At 42.8% G+C, this 23,406-nt stretch overlaps 1 long non-coding RNA gene across 1 annotated transcript; it reads left to right on the top strand.

The window, feature by feature from the left end:
• The first annotated feature begins 2,203 nt into the window (after positions 1–2,203).
• LOC129626217 (uncharacterized) lies at positions 2,204–22,797 on the top strand. Its single transcript, XR_008701835.1, has 3 exons — positions 2,204–2,359; positions 18,192–18,376; positions 22,654–22,797. It is a non-coding gene; the product is annotated as an uncharacterized LOC129626217 (long non-coding RNA).
• The last annotated feature ends 609 nt before the right edge of the window (positions 22,798–23,406 follow it).

The raw sequence follows: 23,406 nt of genomic DNA, 5'->3' as shown, positions 1-23,406 counted from the left end.
GAGTTAGATGATTTCCAAGGTCTTCTGGTTCTAATGTTCTGTTCATGCCATTTTCTAGTATTGTATCATCTATATTGTATCATCTGGAAATTCCATAGTGCTCCTGCCCCTGACTTACATCAAAAACAAAACAAAACAAAAAAATGGCAACAATGGTGAAATTGATTCCTTGTTGATTTGTCTTAGTATTCTCAGTTCTGTAAGAGTCTTTGTGAAGGTGTATGTATATGCATCTGTCTGGGGTATGTGTTTGTGTAGGACGTTATATTCAGATTTGAAAGCCTTGAAGTAACCAGGTAAAGCCACTGTGTTAAGCAGACTAAAACCCAGAGTACCAGCCACAGAAAAACATAGCGCTTTGCTTTCTCTCTTTTACTTTTTATTTTCTTCAAGCTACCCCTCCCCTTCTCTTATTTCTCTTTCAGAATCGGGGAGGAGTCCTGCATAACAGGCCTCTAGCACTGAGAATCCACTGATGCCTTTAAGGATGGCCTTGGCCTTCCCAGGATGGTTAGGGGTAGTTAACAGCCCCAGACTGGAGATGAGGCTTACCTGTACCGGGGGCATCTAATGATTGTACCATAACTGTGAGGGAGACTGGAATTCTCAGGCCAGTGGGCTTTTTAAAACTTCAGAAGTATCCTTAGCAAGATTCTTTAATGCAGCCACCACACTTCAGGGCTTTGGAAGTATTCTGATGTTAGCTATCTAAAATGCAAAAAAAAAAAAAAAAAATCAGTTTTCCTTTGAACATATGCTTTGGCAAAGTTTAGTCTTCCTCAACCTGGTTATTTGAACCTAGATGTGCTATAAATTGCCCTACATGCATGTTTCAAATAACAGATGTTATTTTTCTTTAGGCTTACTTTTATTAAAAAAAAAAAGACAATTTAAAACATTCAAAACAGGAATTAAAAAAAAAAAAACAAAATTACCTGGTACAGATTCAGTTTAATGGCCCCAAATTATTTATTTATATTCTAGAATAAGATAGTTGGTCCACTGACCTTTAGTTGATTTTGTTTTGGTGGTGGGGGGCCATGCACCCAGTCTGTGGAATCCTAGTTCCCAGACCAGGGATTGAATCTGTGCCCCCTGCAATGGAAACAGGCCCAACCTCTGGACTGCCAGGGAACTCCCTTCCGCTTAGTTTTCTGCGTGTATCCGGCAGGGTGCTGTTAAGAACTGTGACACTTGTCCAGAGCACATGCTGGTGCTGCAAATGAGAGCTGGCTGGGGCCCTGGCACAGGGCTCATCAGGAGTCTACTAGCTTGAGGTACTGAGGGCTCCTGGAAGCAAACCCAGCCTTGGGAAAGAGGCAGCCAGCTCCACAGACTTAATCCAGTAACAAAGCCTGACTTACCAGTTGGAATAGGGAATTCTGCATCTGTCACTCTGTTTTTTCTTGGCTGCTTTCCCATAAACTCATATCCCATGACAAATGTTTCCCTAAATAAAGACTGTTTTCCTAAAAGCTCTCCTGAGATATTGGGGCACAGGGAATAGGACTCGGAGGTCCCAGTGCAATGAGATGATGGTCAGTGGACATGACAACCTCCAGAGAGGGCAGACATGATGCGGATGAGGGCATGACAGTGCCCACAGCAGAGGCAGCGAGGTCTGTGGAAACGCTTCATGGAGGCATCGTGGGAACTCACAGAGGAGGATGAGGCACGGGGTGCTCAGCAGAGCGAAATATTAATGAACCCTGTAGCACACCTGGAGGGCCTCAGGAGTAGCTGGCGAGAGGGGACATGGAGTAGGGGAGCAGATGAGGCTAAGAAGCAGCAAAAAACCAGTGACAAGAGGACGAGATTTTGGTTTGCCCTCCTGGAACTTATTTCCAATAATTACTGGATTATTTCCCAATAATCTGTTGAGAAAGACAAGATGGTCAAACCCGAGAAACTAGGAAATGGTAAGAAGAAGATGTGTTCAAGCACCGCTGTGATATTAGTCTGTGTGCCTTCATCACCGTGGGTTCTGACATGGCCTTAAAGAGTGAGTGGGAAGTGAGCAGGTAGAGAGCCTTTGAGAAGTGCTGAGAACAGCAGGCAGCTAACAAAGTCTTCTTACAAGTGCGTGGGGCCTTTTTTGTGTGCCTGGAGCATGCTAGAAATTGTCTGCGCTGTGTGGTTAATCCTCACAGTGAGTAAGGAAGGTGTTACTCCGCAGAACTGAGAAAGGAAGGCTCAGCTAGATTAAGTGACGGGCCCGAGTTCACAGTTAGTGAGCGGAGGGCTGACTCAAGGGAGATCACAGGCTGTCTGTTCCCGAAGGACCTCAGGAGCGGGAAAGTGGTATTGCAGGTAGGAAGACTTGAGTGCCAAGCCAAGGGGTTTGCGTGCACGTCTGCAGGTAAGTGGAGCTCAGTGGCGCTGTTTCTGGAGAACACAACCACAATATTCATTGTGAGTGGGCTAATTAACCAGGAAGAAAGATGGGAAGAGCAGAGTCATAAAAGCGGTCCTGCTAGTAGGGGCAGTTAGTGGTCTGAGCCTTGTGAAATCAAGGAGGATGGCGAGCTGAACAATTGAGAGGAAGAAACCGCCGGCCTCTCTGGCTTGCTCTTAACGAGGACCAGGAAGCCTATCGGGAAATGCTGCCTCCAGTTCGGTGGGCCAGGTTCTGGCAAAGCTGGGCCAGGGGCCAGGACTCCCTAACCTCACCAAACTGGAATTGAAATCCAGGCTCAGAAACAGATTGTGGGAATGGGCTCAGAGCGGGCATGGGGCAGGATCAGAAAGGCGGTGGTTTAGGTCTCTCTGGGACCCTAGAAACCTTGATGAGTCCAATCAAGGGTGTGGGCAAAACAAGAGATTCTGTGGGCCGGAACCTGGGTACCAAAAACTGTAAGAAGCACAGAACTGAGATGAGGTCAGGAATTTCATTTGTCTTTCCTCCAAGCAAGGAAACCAAGAGACACAATTGGCAACTAGCCTCTTAAGGTCGCAGCTGTAACTGAGCTGTGTGTTAGAGCAGTCTCAGTCTTTGAAAGTGGTTAGCTCTGTCTTAAATGCCTAGTATTCCCCAGCTGGAATAGCCAGTAAGTTTTAATGCCCTGATTCTCATCCTGGATTAATGTGTGTGTGTGTGTGTGTGTGTGTTCGTAAAATTGTCTAATGTTAAAATGTATCATTAATTTATTTTCCAGTGTCTAGGTTAGAATATAACTATGTGATATATATCAAATGAATTTCATGGCTACAGTCCAAATGTAACAAATGAATCATTTAAAACTGTTCGCATATTGGTGATGCCAAATTTTTCATTTTCTCCCTTTTTATAAATGCATCATATCTCGGCTCGAGATCAATCTATTAACCTTGAAAACATTTTGAGCTGGAATGAAGGTTAGCAGTGAACTTTGCGAACTTCCATGTGATATTAGTCATATTTAGCAATTATTATTGGCTTTGAGTAATGAGGAGTCAGTTGAGACAGGAATAGCAACGTGGTGGTTACCAATAAACCACACTTCAGAGGCCACAGGGAAAATGAAAGGCAAGCAGAATCAGGCTTTCTAAACCTCAGGCTTGTCTGCCACAACGCTCCTACCTTTTAAAAATAAAATTGAACAGCTTAGCAGCTATTCTGATGAATTACACATAAAATACTCAAGTAAAATCTTTGTTAGGAGATAAGGAATTCTGTTCAGCGGATTTGAAGGGCAACTGAAGATTTAAAAAAATGATGTGTCTGCCCTCTAAACCTCCACAGAGATGAGTCTGATGAATTTCCCAGGTGCCAGGACTGGGGGCTGTAATAAAATGGGAGGAACAATGGCGGCAGAAGCTAAGCAGTGTTATTTTTAAAATTAAAGTCCAAATAAATGTCTCAACTAAAAATGCCTTGGGAATACATAAATATGTTATCCTCTGGATGAATTTTATATTACATTATATTGATTTTAACACAATATAAAATATAATAGAGATGCTTTTGGGCTCACAACATGAAAGAACAGTTAATGATTTGCCCATATGGGACATATGAAAATACTTTCCTTAAATTCTTCTGCCATGTTTTATGGATAATCTACTTCCATACTGCTAACGGTATGAAAGCTTGGTGGCATCAGTGGAACATTTTTCATCTCAATTCTTTGTTAGACATAAGATTAAATGGTGTCATATTTACTGTAAAAGAACCTAACTTCATGGAATTTGAAAGTAATTGTAGTTGTCTTATTTTATTAATTTGGAAATATTTCACATGGCAGTTCCCTCTCTTTGACCAAATTTCCTCATCTATAACAAGACAAGGTTGTACCTTCTTTACAGTCCTTTCTTCTCCTGGTGTTCAGTGGTTCTTATTCTTTCCTAATTAAAATCTAATTATTGCTGTAGAACCACAGATAGCAGCTGAACATTGGTCTTTCTCTGAATAATCATATTTTATCTGCAGTCCTTAAAATGTGTATAATTGTGTAACATTACTCACAGAAGAAAGGAAGCATTAGATTTACCTGTAGTGCCATAGGCCAAAAGTCAACTGTATACTTCCAAATTGAATTGGGTTTTTAAGAAGTTGATTTCCTAGTATCTTAGCTTATGTTATTTTAAAGGAGAAATATATCAATTTACATTAATTTAAGAATTAATATAAAAAGAGTCAAGCCACAACTTTAAGCTATAAAATCGGGAAACTGGGGACTGGAGATGAATCACCTCTGGCAGAACAATGGCAAATGGAAAGTTACTTTCAGTAAATATACTCAATGACTTTTCCCGAGAAAGAAAGAAGTTAGCAAAGACCTGCTGACCCTCAAAGTTCTTCCAAGTGACCTAGAATCATGAGAATTTACCCAAATGAGCGAAGAGAGTTTCCAATTATATTGGGAACCAGAAGTTTTGCAACCAATTGCTTGCAAGTTATTCCCCTTTCTTGTCTTTTGATTTTTCTAACTCCTACATTGTGTCAGCTGAAAAACATTCTGAGTTGCTATTGCAGAAGGAATGGGTGGGCCCATGTGATACAGTTTCCACGTATTCCACTGAGCATTTAATACATCCCTAGGTTCATTTTAGGCGAATTTCTCTTGAATTAAAAATCCCCAGCCCAGTGAAACTCCTTATAAAATGGAAAGCGTTTTCATTGCCAGAAAAGATTCAAATAGAGATCTTTGGAGATTTCAGGAATAAGTAATGGAACTAAGCTATTGAAGCCACAAGATACATTGATTTCCTCCCTAGGAAAAGGATCCAGAGTCAAAGGCAACTGTAAGAAGTTGCACATATCTTTGAGTGTTATTATGAAAGAGGACTGATTAAGCCTGGGGGAGCTGACCCACTGGAAAAGACTCTGATGCTGGGAAAGATGGAGGGCAGGAGGAGAAGGGGGTGACAGAGGATGAGATGGTTGGATGGCATCATCGACTTCAATTGACATGAGTTTGAGCAAGTTCCTGGAGATGGAGAAAGACAGGGAAGCCTGGTGTGCTGCAGTCCATGGGTCACAAAGAGTCAGACATGACTGAGCGACAGAACAATAACAACAACGCCAGTGGAGGACTTGAACTGATGTGGGTTTTATCTCCACAGTTCTCAGGGACAGCAATAGGGGATTAACTCTCATTTTAGTTGCTCACTTGTGTCCAACTCTTTGCGACCCCATGGACTGCAGCACATTAGGCTTCCCTGTCCATCACCAACTCCCTGAGCTTGCTCAAACTCATGTCCATTGAGTCGGTGATGCCATCTAACTATCTCATCCTCTGTCGTCCCCTTATCCTCCTGCCTTCAATCTTTCCCAGCATCAGGGTCTTTTCCAAAGAGTCAGTTCTTCGCATCAGGTGGCCAAAGTATTGGAGTTTCAGCTTCAGCATCAGTTCTTCCAATGAATATTCAGGATTGATTCCCTTTAGGATTGACTGGTTTGATCTCCTTGCAGTCTAAGGGACTCTCGAGAATCTTTTCCAACACCACAGTTCAAAAGCATCAATTCTTTGGTGCTAAGCTTTCTTTCTTTTTTGCCTTGAGAACCCCATGAACAATATGAAAAGGATTAACTCTATTTAACCACAAACTTGTTTGAGGTTAGTATTTTACCAGGAACATGTTTATAGAGAAATATTAGAATTTACTTCTCTTCCTCCTTTGTGGCAAGTAACAATATACATGTTTTGGTTAACCTCTTCAGTTGTTTGGAAATGTTTTGGTTTAACTAGGGAGTACTTTATTAATGGCAGTTTACCTTACAGCTTTCTTCATGACTTGCCCTAAGAACAAAATTAAACTTCCTGAATTTGATTTCTCTAAAATATATCCACCAAACGCAATTGCCCTTTCTGTCAAATAAGCCCTTACTGGTGTGTAAGTCTGAAGTGATTTTTTTCCCTCTCTCATTATGGTTGTTCCAAGACTCTTGACATTCTCTAAATCATCTTTTCGCTCAGTACAAGAGGTCCATGAGGAAGTCAAGATCGATGGCAGACTTCATCTCTCTTGAATTTTAATGCAAATGTCGTTCCCCTAATCAAACAAAGGTTAAAAAAGGAAATCAAATTAGCTTATTACAAAAGCCAGCATAACTGAACTGACAAGAGAAATGCTTTCTGCATGAAAAGCCCTTAATCAATACCTTAAATAAGAATGTCACTGGAAAGATGGGTTCATATGTGGTCAGTCATAATCTGCAAATCAATATGGTCTTTTTAATAAATATTTGACCACAACAGCTCAATAGGCATTGCCTGTAACAGTTCCTTTCTTACACCAAAATGAAACAAAATTACAGCGTAAACGTAATGTTTAGGGTATAACCTAAGCTGTGAGAGAATTCAAGGTTAGGGCTATTTCACCCTTTAGTCATTGCATGTTAAGCATGGGAGAGAGTCTCCTCAGAACCTTTTCTGGGATTCTAGTCCCCTATGTAATTTAGCTGTTCAAAAGTAAAATGATGTCAGAATATAGATTACTTATTAGAGCTAGGTGCAAGTTTCCTAGTCTAGGCTTAGTTTGGTTATCTGAAACTATCTAATCAAATATTATACATGCAATATAACTTCAAATTTTTTAACTCAAATCTATAAAAATACAGTGATGTGGCAGATAACATTTTATAAGTCAGTATATTTTCATTATATTCAATCAAAACTGTAATCAGCTAATATCCAATAAGCACTTTCTGCATTTGGTAGCACCATATGTGCTAGGTGATAGGTTGTTAGCATTGCTACTGATGTGACCTGGAATCTTCCTCTTATTGGATGTGTGACCTTAGGTATGATCACTTAATTTTTTGTGCTCAGTCAGTCAGTTCAGTTGCTCAGTCGTGTCTGACTCTTTGCGACCCCATGAATTGAGGCACGCCAGGCCTCCCTGTCTATCACCAACTCCCAGAGTTCACCCAAACTCATGTCCATCGAGTCGGTGATGCCATCCAGCCATCTCATCCTCTGTCATCCCCTTCTCCTCCTGCCCCCAATCCCTCCCAGCATCAGAGTCTTTTCCAATGAGTCAACTCTTCACATTAGGTGGCCAAAGTACTGGAGTTTCAGCTTTAGCATCATTCCTTCCAAAGAACACCCAGTACTGATCTCCTTTAGAATGGACAGGTTGGATCTCCTTGCAGTCCAAGGGACTCTCAAGAGTCTTCTCCAACACCACAGTTCAAAAGCATCAATTCTTCGGCGCTCAGCTTTCTTCACAGTCCAACTTTCACATCCATACATGACCACAGGAAAAACCATAGCCTTGACTAGACGGACCTTTGTTGGCAAAGTAACGTCTCTGCTTTTGAATATGCTATCTAGGTTGGTCATAACTTTCCTTCCAAGGAGTAAGCGTCTTTTAATTTCATGGCTGCAGTCACCATCTGCAGTGATTTTGGAGCCAAAAAAATAAAGTCTGACACTGTTTCTGCTGTCTCCCCATCTATTTCCCATGAAGTGATTTTTTGTGCTAGAAAGTATGAATATGAATGGTGTGTACTTCAAAGGCCATTTTGGAGATTTAAAGCCATAATGTAGGTAAAGATGCTAACGTAGGGTGTGGCCCATTGTAAATGATGATACACAGTAACTCTTATTATTAACTATTATTGAATTGTGATGATAGGCAAATAAAGAAATACAATTTAACATACAGTTCTGGTTTGAACAGCTCAATAAGACTCAGTAGAATTAAATAAAATTTACTTCTATGACAAACCTAGACAGCATATTAAAAAGCAGAGCCAATACCTTGCCAACAAAGGTCCGTCTAGTTAAAGCTATGGTTTTTCCAGTAGTCATGTATGGATGTGAAAGTTGGACCATAAAGAAATCTGAGTGCTGAAGAATTGATGCTTTTGAAATGTGATGTTGGAGAAGACTCCTGAGAGTTCCTTGGACTGCAAGGAGATCAAGCCAGTCAATCCTTAAGGAAATCAACTCTGAATATTCATTGGAAGGACTGATGCTGAAGCTGAAACTCCAATACTTTGGCTACCTTATGGGAAGAACCAACTGTTTGGAAAAGACCCTGATGCTGGGAAAGATTGAAGGCAGGAGGAGAAGGGGACAACAGAGGATGAGATGGTTGGATGGCATCACTGACTCGATGGACATGAGTTTGAGAAAACTCCAGGAGATGATGAAGGACAGGGAAGCCTGGTGTGCTGCAGTCCATGGGGTTGAAAATAATCAGACATGACTGAACAACTGAGCAACAACCTTGGAAAAACCTATCAGGTCATTGGAAATATTCAACTACAGTCTATAATTTTACAATATTCCTTTGATTTGCTGTCTTTCCCTTTTGCCATCAAATAAGATAGTGGAAAATATTTTTTAAAAATTTTCCTTCAGTTCAGTTCAGTCGCTCAGTCACATCTGACTCTTTGCAACCCCATGGACTACAGCACGCCAGGCTTCCCTGTCCATCACCAACTCCTGGAGTTTACTCAAACTCATGTCCATTGCGTCGGTGATGCCTTTCAACCAACTCAACCTCTGTCATCCCCTTCTCCTCCTGCCTTCAATCTTTCCCAAATCAGGGTCTTTTCCAATGAGTTGGTTCTTCTCATCAGGTGGCCAAAGTATTAGAGTTTCAGCTTCAGCATCAGTCCTTCCAATGAATATTCAGGACTGATTTCCTTTAGGATGGACTGATTGGATATCCTTGCAGTCCAAGGGACTTTCAAGAGACTTCTCCAACACGACAGTTCAAAAGCATCAATTCTTCAGTGCTCAGCTTTCTTTATAGTCAAACTCTCACATCCATACATGACTACTGGAAAAACCATAGCTTTGACTAGATGGACCTTTGTTGGTAAAGTAATCTCTCTGGTTTTTAATATACTCTCTAGGTTGGTCATAGCTTTTCTTCCAAGGAGTAAGCATCTCTTAATTTCATGGCTGCAGTCACCATCTGCAGTGATTTGGGAGCCCAAGAAAATAAAGTCTGTCACTGTTTCCATTGTTTCCCCATCTTTTTGCCATGGGGGCCAGATGCCATGATCTTAGTTTTCTGAATGTTGAATTTTAAGCCAACTTTTCACTCTCTTCTTTCACTTTCATCAAGAAGCTCTTTAGTTCCTCTTCACTTTCTGCCATAAGGGTGGTGTCATCTACATATCTGAGGCTATTGATATTTCTCCCCACAATCTTGATTCCAGCGTGTGCTTCCTCCAACCTGGCATTTTGCATGATGTACTCTGCATGTAAGTTAAATAAGCAGGGTGACAAATATAGCCTTGACATACTCCTTTCCCAATTTGGAACCAGTCTGTTGTTCCATGTCCAGTTCTAACTGTTGCTTCCTGGCCTGGATACAGTATTCTCAGAAGGCAGGTCAGGTGTTCTGGTATTTCCATCCAGAATTTCTGAAGTCAAAGGCTTTGGCATAGTCAAAAAAGCAAAAGTAGATGTTTTTCTGGAACTCTCTTGCTTTTTCGATGATCCAGCGGATGTTGGCAATTTGATCTCTGGTTCCTCTGCCTTTTCTAAATCCAGCTTGAACATCTGGAAACTCACGGTTCATGTATTGTTGAAGCCTGGCTTGGAGAATTTTGAGTATTACTTTGCTAGCATGTGAGACGAGTGCAATTATGTGGTAGTTTGAACATTCTTTGGCATTGCCTTTCCTTGGGATTGGAATGAAAACTAACATTTTCCAGTCCTGTGGCCACTGCTGAGTTTTCCATATTTGCTGACATAATGAGTGCAGCACTTTCATGGCATCATCTTTTAGGATTTGGAACAGCTCAACTGGAATTCCATCACCTCCACTAGCTTTGTACAGAGTGATGCTTTCTAAGGCCCACTTGACTTTGCATTCCAGGATGTCTGGCTCTACGTGAGCGATCACACCATCATGGTTATCTGGGTCATGAAGATATTTTTTTGTAATAGTTCTTCTGTGTATTCTTAACACCTCTTCTTAATATCTTCTGCTTTTGTTAGGTCCATACCATTTCTGTCCTTTGTTGATCTTATCTTTGCATGAAATGTTCCCTTGGTATTTCTAATTTTCTTGAAGAGACCTTTAGTCTTTCTCATTCTATTGTTTTCCTCTATTTCTTTGCACTGATCGCTGAGGAAGGCTTTCTTATCTCTCCTTACTATTCTTTGGAGCTCTGCATTCAAATGGGTATATCTTTTCTTTTCTCCTTTGCCTTTAGCTTCTCTTCTTTTCTCAGCTATCTGTAAGGCCTCCTAAGACAACCATTTTGCTTTTTTGCATTTTTTTTTCTTGGGGATGGTCTTGATCACTGCCTCCTGTACAATGTCACGAACCTCTGTCCATAGTTCTTCAGGCATTCTGTCTATCAGATCTAATCCCTTGAATCTGTCACTTATGTATAATCATAAGGGATTTGATTTAGGTCATACCTGAATTGTCGAGTAGTTTTCCCTACTTTCTTCAATTTAAGTCTGAATGTTGCAATAAGGAGTTCATAATCTGAGCCATGTCAGCTCCTGGGCTTGTTTTTGCTGACTGTATAGAATTTCTCCATCTTTGGCTGTAAAGAATATAATCAATCTGATTTTGGTGTTGACTATCTGGTGATGTCCATGTGTAGAGTCTTCTCTTGTGTTGTTGGAGGAGGTATTTGCTATGACCAGTGCGTTCTTTTGGCAAAACTCTTGTTACCCTTTGACCTGCTTCGTTTTGTATTCCAAGGCCAAATTTGCCTGTTACTCCCAGCAGCTCTTGACTTCCTACTTTTGCATTCCAGTCCCCTAGAATGAAGAGGACATCTTTTTTGGGTATTAGTTCCAGAATGTCTTGTAGGTCTTCATAGAACCATTCAAGTTCAGCTTCTTCAGCATTACTGGTCAGGGCATAGACTTGGTTTGCCTTGGAAATGAACAGAGATTATTCTGCCATTTTTGAGATTGCATCCAAGTACTGCATTTCAGACTCTTTTGTTAACTATGATGGCTACTCCATTTCTTCTAAGGGATTCTTGCCCACAGTAGTAGATATAATGGTCATCTGAGTTAAAGTCACCCATTCCAGTCTGTTTTAGTTCACTGAGTCCTAAAATGTCGATGTTCACTCTTGCCATCTCCTGTTTGCCTTGATTCATGGACCTAACATTCCAGGTTCCTATGCAATATTGTTCTTTACAGCATTGGACTTACTCCATCACCCGTCACATCCACAACTGGGCATTGTTTTTGCTTTGGCTCTGTCTCTTCATTCTTTCTGAAATTTTTTCTCCACTCTTCTCCAGTAGTATTTTGGGCACCCACCAACCTGGGGAGGGAGTTCATCTTTCAGTGTCATACTTTTGGCCTTTTCATACTGTTCATGGGGTTCTCAAGGCAAGAATACTGAAGTGGTTTACAATTGCATTCTCCAGGGGACCACGTTTTGTCAGAACTCTTTGCCATAACCTGTCTTGGGTGGCCCTACTCAGCATGGCTCGTAGTTTCATTGAGCTAGACAAGGCTGTGGTCCATGTGATCAATTTGGTTAATTTTCTGTGACTGTGGTTTTCATTCTGCCTGCCCTCTGATGGATAGGGATAAGAGGCTTATGGAAGCTTCCTGATGGGAGAGACTGACTGGGGGGGGTGGTGGGGTGGGGTGGGGAAACTGGTTCTTGTTCTGATGGGCGGGGCCATGTTCAATAAATCTTTAATCCAATTTTCTATTGATGGGCAGGGCTGTGTTCCCTCCCTGTTGCTTGACCTGAGGCCAAAGTATGGTGGAGGTAATGAAGATAATGGCAACTTCCTTCAAAAGGTCCCCCACACGCACTGCTGCACTCAGTGCCCCAACCCTGCAGCAGGCCACCGCTGACACACGCCTCTGCCAGAGACTCCTGGACACTCATGGGCATGTCTGGATCAGTTTCTTGTGGGGTCACTGCTCCTTTCTCCTGGGTCCTGGTGTGCACAAGGTTTTGTTTGTGCCCTCCAAGAGTCTGTTTCCCCAGTCCTGTGTAAGTTCTGTTGGTTCTATGGTGGGGTAAATGGCGACCTCCTCCAAGAGGGCTTATGCCATACCCAGGTCTGCTGCACCCAGAGCCCCTGTCCCTGAAGCAGGCCACTGCCCTGGTACTTCCACAGGAGACACTCAGACACAGTTCTGGCTCAGTCTCTGTGGGTTGGGCGTGCATTTTGTGCCCTTCCCGGATCTGAGCAGCTCAGGTGACCAGGTGCTTGCAAGTGCACTGTCCTAGGTGGGCCATGCATCTTAGTCACCTCCCCGGTCCCGGCCGCTCGGTTTTACAGGTGCCCCATGAGAGCTCTGTCTCAGGTGTGCTGTGTGTCTCCTTTGGAGAGCTGATCTCAGGCTGTGACCCTCCTGGCAGATGTCAGCCACCCAGGATCTCAGGAAGATGTGGTTAGCAGCTGGGAGCCTGCTCACGGTTTGGTTGAAGATGCCTGCATCTCTGGGGCTGAGATTGCAGCAGCCCCTTGCCTTCTGGCTCTGGCTGTTGCAAGCCTGCCTCTCTGCCTCTGGGTGGGCAGGGGCCGATATGCAGCCGGCTAGCTCTCCTTTGGTATTTGCTCAGTCCTTTGTTCTGTGAGTGGGCCAGGCTGCATGTTAGCTTGTTAGGTTAGAGCCTTTCACAGGAAAATTCTCTTTTCCGCAGTTGTGGTTAGGCATGTATTCTGTGTTGTTTTTTTTTTTTTCCAGGTTATGTTGCCTTCTGAGATTCCAAAACTCCCCACAGATCCACCTGTGAGAGGGTTTCCTACTGTGTGAAAACTTCTCCTCCTTCACGACTCCCTCCCCAGGACAGGTCTCCATCCCTAACTCTTTTGTCTCTCTTTTTGTCTTTTATATTTTGCCCTACCTCCTTTTGATGGGGCTTCCCTTGTGGCTCAGCTGGTAAAGAATCTGCCTGCCATGTGGGAGACCTAGGTTTGATCCCTGGGTTGGGAAGATCCCCTGGAGAAGGGAAAGGCTTCCCACTCCAGAATTCTGGCCTGGGTTGCAAAGAGTCAGACATGATTGAGTGCCTTTCACTTTCACCTCCTTTTGAAGAGAATGGACTGCCTTTCTGGGTGCCTGGTGTCCTGCGCCAGTGTTCAGAAGTTGTTTTGTGGAAGTTGCTCAACATTCAAATGATCTTTTGATGAATTTGTGGCGGAGAAAGTGGTGTCCTCGTCTTATTCTTCCACCATCTTGAACTGATAATTTAAAAAAAAAACCCTCATAATGTCTTATTAGAGAAGCTCAAAAAACCAAAAAAGCAAAGGGTATAAACATTGTTCCAAAGATTCTGCATATAAAGTTATTCTACACACTGAATACATAGCCTTTCTTACTTTGTCCCTCTTTTTTTGAGACATAATTTCCTTTTATTCTCTCATAGGAATTTCTTTCTTAGAGAAGTTTTACAGGGACTTCTGTGGTGGTCCAGTGGCTAAGACTCTGTTCCCAATGCAGGGGGTCCAGGTTTGTTCCTTGGTCAGGAAGTTAGATCCCATATACCACAACTAAGACCTGGCACAGCCAAATAAATAGATATATTTTTTTAAAGTTTTACAAAGCATTTTCCTTAAAAAACCTTGGATTTCTTAGTCTTGATATGCATGATCAATAAATGCTTTTTCTCCTACACTTGAAAACATATATGCTACTCTCTATATATGGAATCTAGAAAGATGGTACTGATGAACCTATTTATACAGGGCAACAATGGAGATGCAGACATAGAGAACAGACTTATGGACGCTGGCAGTGGGAGGAAGGAGAGGGTGGGATGAATGGAGAAAGTAACGTGGAAGCATATACACTGCTGCTGCTAAGTCGCTTCAGTCGTGTCCGACTCTGTGCAACCCCATAGACGGAAGCCCACCAAGCTCCCCCGTCCCTGGGATTCTCCAGGCAAGAACACAGGAGTGGGTTGCCATTTCCTTCTCCAATGCATGAAAGTGAAGAGTGAAAGTGGTGTCGCTCAGTCATGTCCAACTCTTAGCGACCCCATGGACTGCAGCCTACCAGGCTCCTCCGTCCGTGGGATTTTCCAGGCAAAAGTACTGGAGTGGGTGCCATTGCCTTCTCCGAGCATATACACCACCATGTGTAAAATAGATAACCAATAGGAATTTTCTGTGTGACTCAGGGAACTCAAACTGTGCCTCTGTAACAACCTAGAGGGGTGGGATCGGGTGGGAGGTGAGAGGGAGGCTGAAGAGGGAGGAGACACATGTGTACCTAAGGCTGACTCATGCTGATGTACGGCAGAGGCCAAAACAACGTAGTGAAGCAATTTTCCTTCAATTCAAAATAAATGTTTGGGGAAAAAAATATGCTATTCTCATCTTTCTGAGATAATTTTGAAGTGGTTTCTTCATAAAGTAGGCCTTTCTCTCAGTAGCAAAGGACCAGACAAAGAAGAGCCCAGGGTAAATTTACACATCGAAAACCAACCACCTGGCAAGACGAGGAGGCCTCTTACTGCTGGTGCTACTGCTCATTCATTTAATTACTCTTAGGTGACCATGTCAAACTTTCTAGACAGTATCCGCAGGAGCTAAGTGCTTTGAATGTTTGAACTATATTAGTTAATGTAAAACCAGTGTCCTTGAGTCTTAGAGATAGTGTTCCAGTGAATTATAAAATATGCTAATTAAAATACAATGTTTTTTTAATGGGATTCTTTCTTGATCTATTAAGATACCTAATTTAGGGCCATGCATACATTGGCACTATGACTTTTCAAATGAAGAAAAGTGATGATGATGCAATAATTCCTAGTTTACAGAGTGCTCTATTTAATCATTCCCACATTTATTATCTGACTTAATGCTCACAGCTATCTTATGAAATAGGCATTATTTTTCACATTTTACAGAACAGGAAAATGGAGCTGTGAGCATTCAAGGATGTGTCCCCAGTTATACAGCTAGAAAATTATCAGAACAAGACTTTAACCTTGGCCCCTTAGTTTCAAATGTTTCCTTCTTTCCCATTATATAACACTGGTGAAAACTTCCTAAGTTTTAAAAATATGTGACAAGACTAAACATCTCAGAGATCAAAGACAGAAATGATTGATACGATTGTGTGCTTGTGATTTTCTAGTAACACTATTTTAAATTTTCATGTACTATATGATTCTGAGGCAAAATCCTTGCTTCAACATATTGGCATTTGAGGCCCATATAGATGTTCTGTTTCTACTTTTAAACTAAAAAAGGATCAGAAAAATTTATAGAATCAGAAAAATGAATAGAAAAATTTGCATTGCTCAGTTACAAGCTTCCTATAGTAAACTATTTTGTGAGTAATCATGATGTTCAGAACTTTAGCATTTCCAGTTGTCTTGTGAATTTAAGATGCTCTCAAGTAATGAAGGGTGACCTATTGAAACTGGCAGATTAGACATCAAGTAATTAGATTTGTTCCAGAACTTATCTATTTCTGAGAAACAGTTGCAAACTTAGTCCCATGTGGGATGAGTCCTGTTTGCTTTCTGGACTCTAATTTCGATAAATCAAGGTCATTTCACTTAGCCTATGTTCTTTAAAACAGTAGTCCCCAACATTTATGGCACCAGGAAACAGTTTTGTGGAAGACAATTTTTCCATGGACTGGGGTGGTGGAGGGTTGGTTTCAGGATGATTCAAGCGCATTACATTTATTACGCATTTTATTTCTATTATTCTATCAGCTCTACCTCTGATCATTAGGCATGAGATCCTGGAGGTTGGGGATCCCTTCTTTAAAACACATACACCTCTCAGAAGGGCATTGCTTTCTTTAGCACTGCTGCTACTGCTACTGCTGAGTCGCTTCAGTCGTGTCCGACTCTGTGCGACCCCATAGACGGCAGCCCACCAGGCTCCCCCGTCCCTGGGATTCTCCAGGCAAGAACACTGGAGTGGGTTGCCATTGCCTTCTCCATTGTGTGAAAGTGAAAAGTGAAAGTGAAGTCACTCAGTCGCGACCGACTTGTAGCGACCCCATGGACTGCAGCCTACCAGGCTCCTCCATCCATGGGATTTTCTAGGCAAGAGTACTGAAGTGGCTTGCCATTGCCTTCTCTGTTCTTTAGCACAGGGCATAAAAAATGAATTATTATTAGTCAGGGTTCTTATTGTGAAATGCCAGAGAGAAGAAGACAAGGGCTTCTCTGTGGCTCAGGAGTGAAAAAATCCACCTACAACGCAAGAGACGTAAGAGACACGGGTTCTATCCCTGGGTCGGGGATTCCCTTGAGGAGGAAAGGACAACCCACTACAGTATTCTTGCCTGAAGAATCCCATGGACAGAGGAGCCTAGCAGGCTACAGTCCATGGGGTTGCAAAGAGTTGGACATAACTGAGCGACTGAGCATGAGCACAAGAGAGATGGGCATTCATAGATCTGCTGTGGAAATGAAGGTATTCTGATGTCAAGGATAGAATCAGTGCTCCAAATATCTGGTTTCTGGACGTGATGCTGAGAGAGCAGAAAGAAAATGAGTGAGCTGAACTCTGTCTGGCCTCTGGGCTTCCAGACAATGCAGAGGAAGTTTGCATGTGAATGTCTGAATTAGTCAAAGGCCTCCGTCAATCAATCAATCAATAGCAGTCACACCCTGGTAGGTGTACAACATCAGGTTCCAGACTGTGGGAAATAGATGCACATGAATGAACAAAAACTCATACCTCAAGGGATGTATAGCCTAATGAGGACATTTCAATATATTAGAGAGCCACCAATGACAGGCCTTCGGTGGGCTGAGGAGGGTGGGGGGAGGTTCAGTCTTCTTTGCTTGAGTTCAACCAGCACTGAGGAATTGCTCAGCTTTGGAAGGTTCCCAGTGTCAAATGGAGCAGTGTGGCCCAGGGAAATGGACAGAAAGTGCCAGTGATGGTCCTGGGTGATTGAGTACACACACTTTCCCTGAAGCCAGCTCCTGGTTGGCAGATGTCCATGTGTGCTTAGTCACTCAGTCGTGTCCAGCCTCTTTTCGACCCCATGGATTGTGTAGCTCTGCCAGGCCATGGACTGTTAGCCCCACCAGGCTCCTCTGTCCATGGAATTCTCCAGACAAGAATATTGGAGTGGGTAGCCATTCCCTTCTCCAGGGGATCTTCCCAACCCAGGAATCAAACCTAGGTCTCCTGCCTCGCAGGCAATTCTTTACCGTCTGACCCACCAGGAAACCAGACCTACCGTTCCTCAAGCGGGAGATTATATACCTCTACAGGATTCTTCAACTCTCTCCAGAAGCAATAGTTTGAAAATGTAGCTAGATTGTCCTTCAGACCTGGGGTAAGAGAACAAATGTGCTTCATCGTAAAATGGAATCGACTCCTATTCCAGGTGATCCCCTGGTAAAGGACAGGAATTCCTGCCGCAGAGCCAGGGCCAGTGGTCAGCTTGTAGCTTCCTAGGTGGTAGACAGGGGTTCAGGATCATTCATGAATTTGACCTCCACCCTTCTCATGAAGGGGCCCAGGCCGAGTTCTCTAGAGACAGGGTTTAAGGGCAATTTGAACACCTCTTTCCTGGTCTCCAGGCCCTCTGAAGAGCGTCTGAAGGCCCTTGGGCTCATGACGCTGGTCTCCCCTCTGAGTCTTGGATGGGCCCCAAGCATGGTTTGTGGGAGGCCCAATTTCCATACTCAGGCTGTTTTCTCCACTCCTGCCTGGTGAGGGAAGCAGGAATCCTCTCAGCACTACGTTTTATATAATGTGGTGCATAATGAAAACACATTTTCATGGTATTGGAAAAAATGCAAAACGTGGTTGTGCCACTTTATTCAGCAGAGAGAACTAAATATATATGTTTCTTTTTTTTTTTTTTCAGTGAATCATTCCTGTGATCTATTTTTCTGACTGCAAAACATCAAACTGTTAAGGAATTATAAATAGCATGCGAATCAATCTGTGGCCTTGCTTCATGCAGGTTCTTTAAATCCCAGTAATGATTTAACAGGCAAACATGCCCAGCTCACCTGCCCCGGTGAAGTGCAGTGATTCTCCTGCTGAGCGGTGAGTGATTTCTTCCCTTGTTTCAACTGGGCTCTGCGGTTCTTTTTTTTTTTTTTTGTCTCGTTACTGATCCTACACATCTTTCCAGTAGCTTCTGTTTATCTTGTGCATTGGATATGCCTCTGGTGATTTTCTTTCTGCCTTGCTTTGCTGCGGTGGCATCTGGAAATGTGATCAGGCAGAGGGTGAACAGCCACACAGAAGCGTCCTGCTTTCCAACCGAGCCACGGGTTGCGGAGATCTCAGGGGCTTCCTCCACCAATAAAACATAGAACCAGTCTTGCCACTAAAGCACAATTCAGGATTGTATTTATAATGGAGATATAATTTGTATCTGGTGAATAAATAATATCATAGCTGGACTGGACTCCACACACTTTTTCCCTTTCATAATTTTTGTGTTAAAGGCATAATGCCGAAAAAAGCCTTGTCAAAGCAAGCACAAGAATTCCAGGTTTGCTCACTGGCTTGGCTGATGTGGGATGCCAGGTTTGGTGAGTAGGTATGGAAGTTTTCAATCCGTTCAGATTCTGCTCTTTAAAACTGGTTTGGAAACTACCTCAACCAAATGAATTGAGATGAACACGGTGAGGGACATAATCTGTGTGTAAGCAAAATATCCGAGCCCAAGCTGAATATATCCTGTGCTTAGATTGTTTATAATCCAGTGTTGGCTTGAACCTCGGCTTACGTGTGAAGAGGTTTTACCCTGTGGTGTATGCTCTCCATGGGTCCTTGTGCTCTTGGGCGGCAACTTCTCTGAGAGCCGTGGCACCAGTGACCTTACTGCTTCTGGACATTGCTCTGTGTGCTGATTCTTCATGGCCCCACCTGTGCAAACTCTGCCAAAGCTCCAGAACTGGTCCTCCTCCACGGATTGCCCACCAGGATGGTCGGCACCCGGCTATCATGAGGCACAGGGAGAAAATAGATGTTCTGTCCACATCCTAGTCTACGGTCCACTCCAGAGCCCTTGATTCCTGTCCCAGAATTGACTCTCTTTTCTCAATAACTAGCCAGAGAAATATCCACTACCCATAGAGACAGATCATTCTTACACACAGGTGTGTAACAGCTTGATATCAGTTTCTTTTGGATTATTTATTCATTAGTAATGTCTTTCATGATAGTTGATACCAAGTCCATGCTGGGCTATGCCAAACCCTGGCCAGGTGTTTTCCATGCACTTTCTTCTGGTGGGAAGAATGGTCTGGTAGGAAATACAGTTTCTTTCTATCTTGTGCCAAGTCTCCAACCTAGGTTTTCCACAATTTCCAGAGCACACTGCCCTCTGAAGTTACATAGAGCTGAGAGACATTGACAGAACCCTTTCCTCAATATCCCCCACCAAAAGGCAAGAAATTCTTAAATGGCCTTGGCTCAATTAATTCTAGTAATGTTTCAGTTCTTCAAGCAAATTATCTTCTCAATATTACAACTGCGTTCATGTCAATGGTTATGTCCAAATACTAGGAAAAATAACAGAGTATCTTCCTTTAGATCTATAAAATTAAAGGAATACTTAGAGACTTTTTACCAAACAAGAGCTAGCCTTGAAAAAAGTGAATACACATCTTCAAACTTTTTATAGATATAAATTCTTTGTGGCTTAGAATGGTTCCTTTTTCCAGATTCTAAACTCCAAGTTGCAAAACAGATAATACAAACTTTGATAAATCACCATGCAATGAGCTTAATAAGAGTAAAATGTTCTGTGTAGGTTTTTAAGCACCTTTTTTTCCTACTTGGGTTACTTGAGGAATATGAATTAAAAGAAAAGGGATCAGAGCCAAGGGGTTAGTGTATAGGGGTGAGTTGAGAGGAAAACCTAAACATACATTGAGCACCAGCTGTGTTCAATGCTGTGCTAGATAATTTATATATTTTATTCTATTCCTCAACCATCCTGTGATTTAGTGAATATTATAGTCCTTGATGGATAAGAATAAAATATAAGCTTGAGGAGATTCCCTGGTGGTCCAGTGGTTAAGACTCTAAGCTTCCAGTGCAGGGAGAGCGGGTTCAAACACTGGTCAAGAAACTAAGAGCCCATTCACCATGTGGCACAGCCAAAAATAAAAAAATTTTTTAAATGTAGGCTTGAGGATTTTAAATCTCTCATGCAGGCTCACACAACTTGTTTGTATATGTAGACCTTGGATTCAACAAAGTCTGTAAGATTCCAAATCTCTGCTCTCTCCATGACTATTTTAAACTTAGAGAATATGTGTATCAAGCTATGGAAGCCTGGTTGGATTCCCTTCTTCATCCCAGAGACCACTGCATACACTTTGTTGGCCAAAACAAACGTCACCCTGTACCTTGGCCAATTCAGACTCAAGTAATTCATTCATCTGAATTCTTAGGATGTGCCAGACACAGTAGGGACTGTAGACACAGAAGCCCGTGTTACTTGCTCAGTGGTGTCCAACTGTGCAGCCACGTGCACTGTAACCCGCCAGGCTCCTCTGTCCATGGAATTCTCCAGGCAAGTATACTGGAGTGGTTGCCATTCCCTTCCCTAGGGGATCTTCCCAATCCAGGAATTGAACCTGGATCTCCTGCATCAGAGGCAGATTCTTTAGCCACCAGGGAAGCCTGTGTCAGTGGGGGAAGTCATTCTAGCACAAAGCACTTCTAAGTCTCCTGACATCACACTACACCCCTGGCTGCTGATCCCACACCAGTCACCCTGAGAAAAGACATGAGGTTGCAGCCTTGGATCATTTGGGCACATTAAGGGAACTTGAACATGAAGAAGACTCTCCCAGGATTATTTGCTATTTTCCACATTCTCACCATCTTTTCTGTAACTCTGTGTAATTGACTGTGGATTTTTCATTGTAGGAGGGTATTTTCAGTCAGGAGAATATAGTCAGGGAAAAAAGGAGGTGAAGGAAGAGATTTATGAGGCTTTCAGGAAACTTACAGGAAAATCCCCTAAAAAGTCATCATTTGTTATTCTTAGTATTGACTTGTTAAAAGTGAATCTCATTACCTTTGTTTTATCTGGCATGTTTATGGAAAATGTTTATTTATTAATGAATTTTCCTAAAGCAAATGCAATAGACACGTAAGGGCATGCTCATGATCACTTAGCTGTGCAGCTGTGTATATTTATTACTGGTCTTTAGAGACTGTTCAGAAATGGAGGGTTCCAGGAAAACAACCCCAAAGCATTCAACTTCTTAAAATGCATGCATTCCATGAATCATTTATTCAAGGAATTAAGAAGCAAATATATTTTGAGTTTGTCTGTGATCAAAAATAATCTTCCTCAGCATCTTTCCCAGAATTGTCCACAACAATGTTCTTTTCCTTCCAAGAGATGCATGTGGCTCTGAGGCCCTGGTTCAAAGAGGTGTCAGGGTTTGCTCTCCATCAGCTTGATCTGGTCACATGAGAGCACGGAGGAAGCCCATCCATGATCTCCTTTCTTGGGTCCTTGCACTTCCTGCTCCTTCCACTCTTACAGGTGTGTTGGGCATCCTGGAATTCCATAAAGGGAAAGTGAAAGTGAAGTTGCTCAGTCATGTCCGACTCTTTGCAACCCCATAGACTGTAGCCCTCCAGGCTCCTCTGTCCATGGGATTTTCCAGGTAATAGTACTGGAGTTAAGTGACCCCTAAAGGAGCAGGAGGCACCACCTATGAAATGCAGTCATGCAAACCAAGACTGTCACACAGGAAGGGGTCTGCAGGCCGTCATCACTAGCTCCCTTTTTCTACAGATTTGGAGGCTGAGAGCCAGAGAGGGTCACCTGACCTGTCTGTGGTCACCTGGTAATAACCAGAAAAGCTGAGACTCTGACTAGGGGCTTTCCCCCATTCCATACTGAGCTGGGGGATGTGAGGGACTTCATCTGATCTAAATTTCTGTCTCATATGAAAGAGAAGCAATCACAGACTGGGTCTGAAACTCTGAGAACATGCCGGGCACCTCCCGAGTGGGTCAGTAACACTTGTCATCAGAAATCCCAGGAAGAAGGCAGAAACATGTGTTTGAATGAAGTATATTCATAAAGAGTAAACACGTGGTGCACATTATGGAGAGAGTGCCCTGCAGCAAGGTCTAGGCAGGGCTTCTTGCCTTAAAACCACAAGCTGAGGACTTAGTGCTCTGGCATCCACAGTTACCCCTGGGCCTTGCTTCACTGACCAGCAACACCTCACAATGAGAAGGCTGTTTCCTGGGTGCTGGGGTCTGACTGTAGGCCTGGCCTATTCCAAGCCGTGATCTTTTGCTCTCATTTTTTCTTTTTCCTTTTTTTTTTTTAGGATGGTGCCAACATGGATATTCTCATTAGGCCCTGTGTTTCTACATGTGTGTGGGTTCCTGAAACAGCTCTCCTTTCCTTCCCTTGATAAATTCTGATAAGCTGGCAGTTCAACATATCCAGTATCTACCTCTTACTGTCCTGGAAGCTCAGGAAGGCTTAAGAAGAGACAGAGCACAATAGATTCTTGGGCTGAATTTGACTGGCAGACATACTTCATTCGGCTCGAAGAGTATTTAAAATACTTTGAGACAATGTTTAAAAACCGGTGGCCTCATATGAGAACCTGGATTTGGAGTATGTCTTGTTAAATAAAATAATCAGCCAATCTGTCCACACTGGGCCACAGTTCCCTGTGGCAGAATCGTCAGGGTCTGAGCCCTGTGGATGAGCCATGCATTCTCTCACTGAGGTTTGCCATATATCTTCATGACAGCAATCTGGGTTTACAACGATTATTGAAGAGGAAACGGTAAAAGCCACTAAACTGCATCTCCACCAGAATTTGTATATTCTTTTATTTACCCACTTACAAATACTTGTTAAAACCTGACTCTATGCTGGAACCTGTTCTAATATTGGGGGAATGATTTTCATGGTGGTTCAGATGGTAAAGAATCCACCTACAATGCAGGAGACCGGGATTCAATCCCGGGGTGGGAAGATTCCCTGGAGAAGAGAATGGCAAACCATGCTGCGGTCTTGCCTGGAGAATTCCATGGACAGAGGAACCTGGAGGGCTACAGTCCACGGG

Source organism: Bubalus kerabau, chromosome 13 (genome assembly GCF_029407905.1).
Source record: "Bubalus kerabau isolate K-KA32 ecotype Philippines breed swamp buffalo chromosome 13, PCC_UOA_SB_1v2, whole genome shotgun sequence".
NCBI classification, from domain to species: Eukaryota; Metazoa; Chordata; class Mammalia; order Artiodactyla; family Bovidae; genus Bubalus; species Bubalus kerabau.
This window is presented reverse-complemented; position numbering and strand designations above follow the sequence as displayed.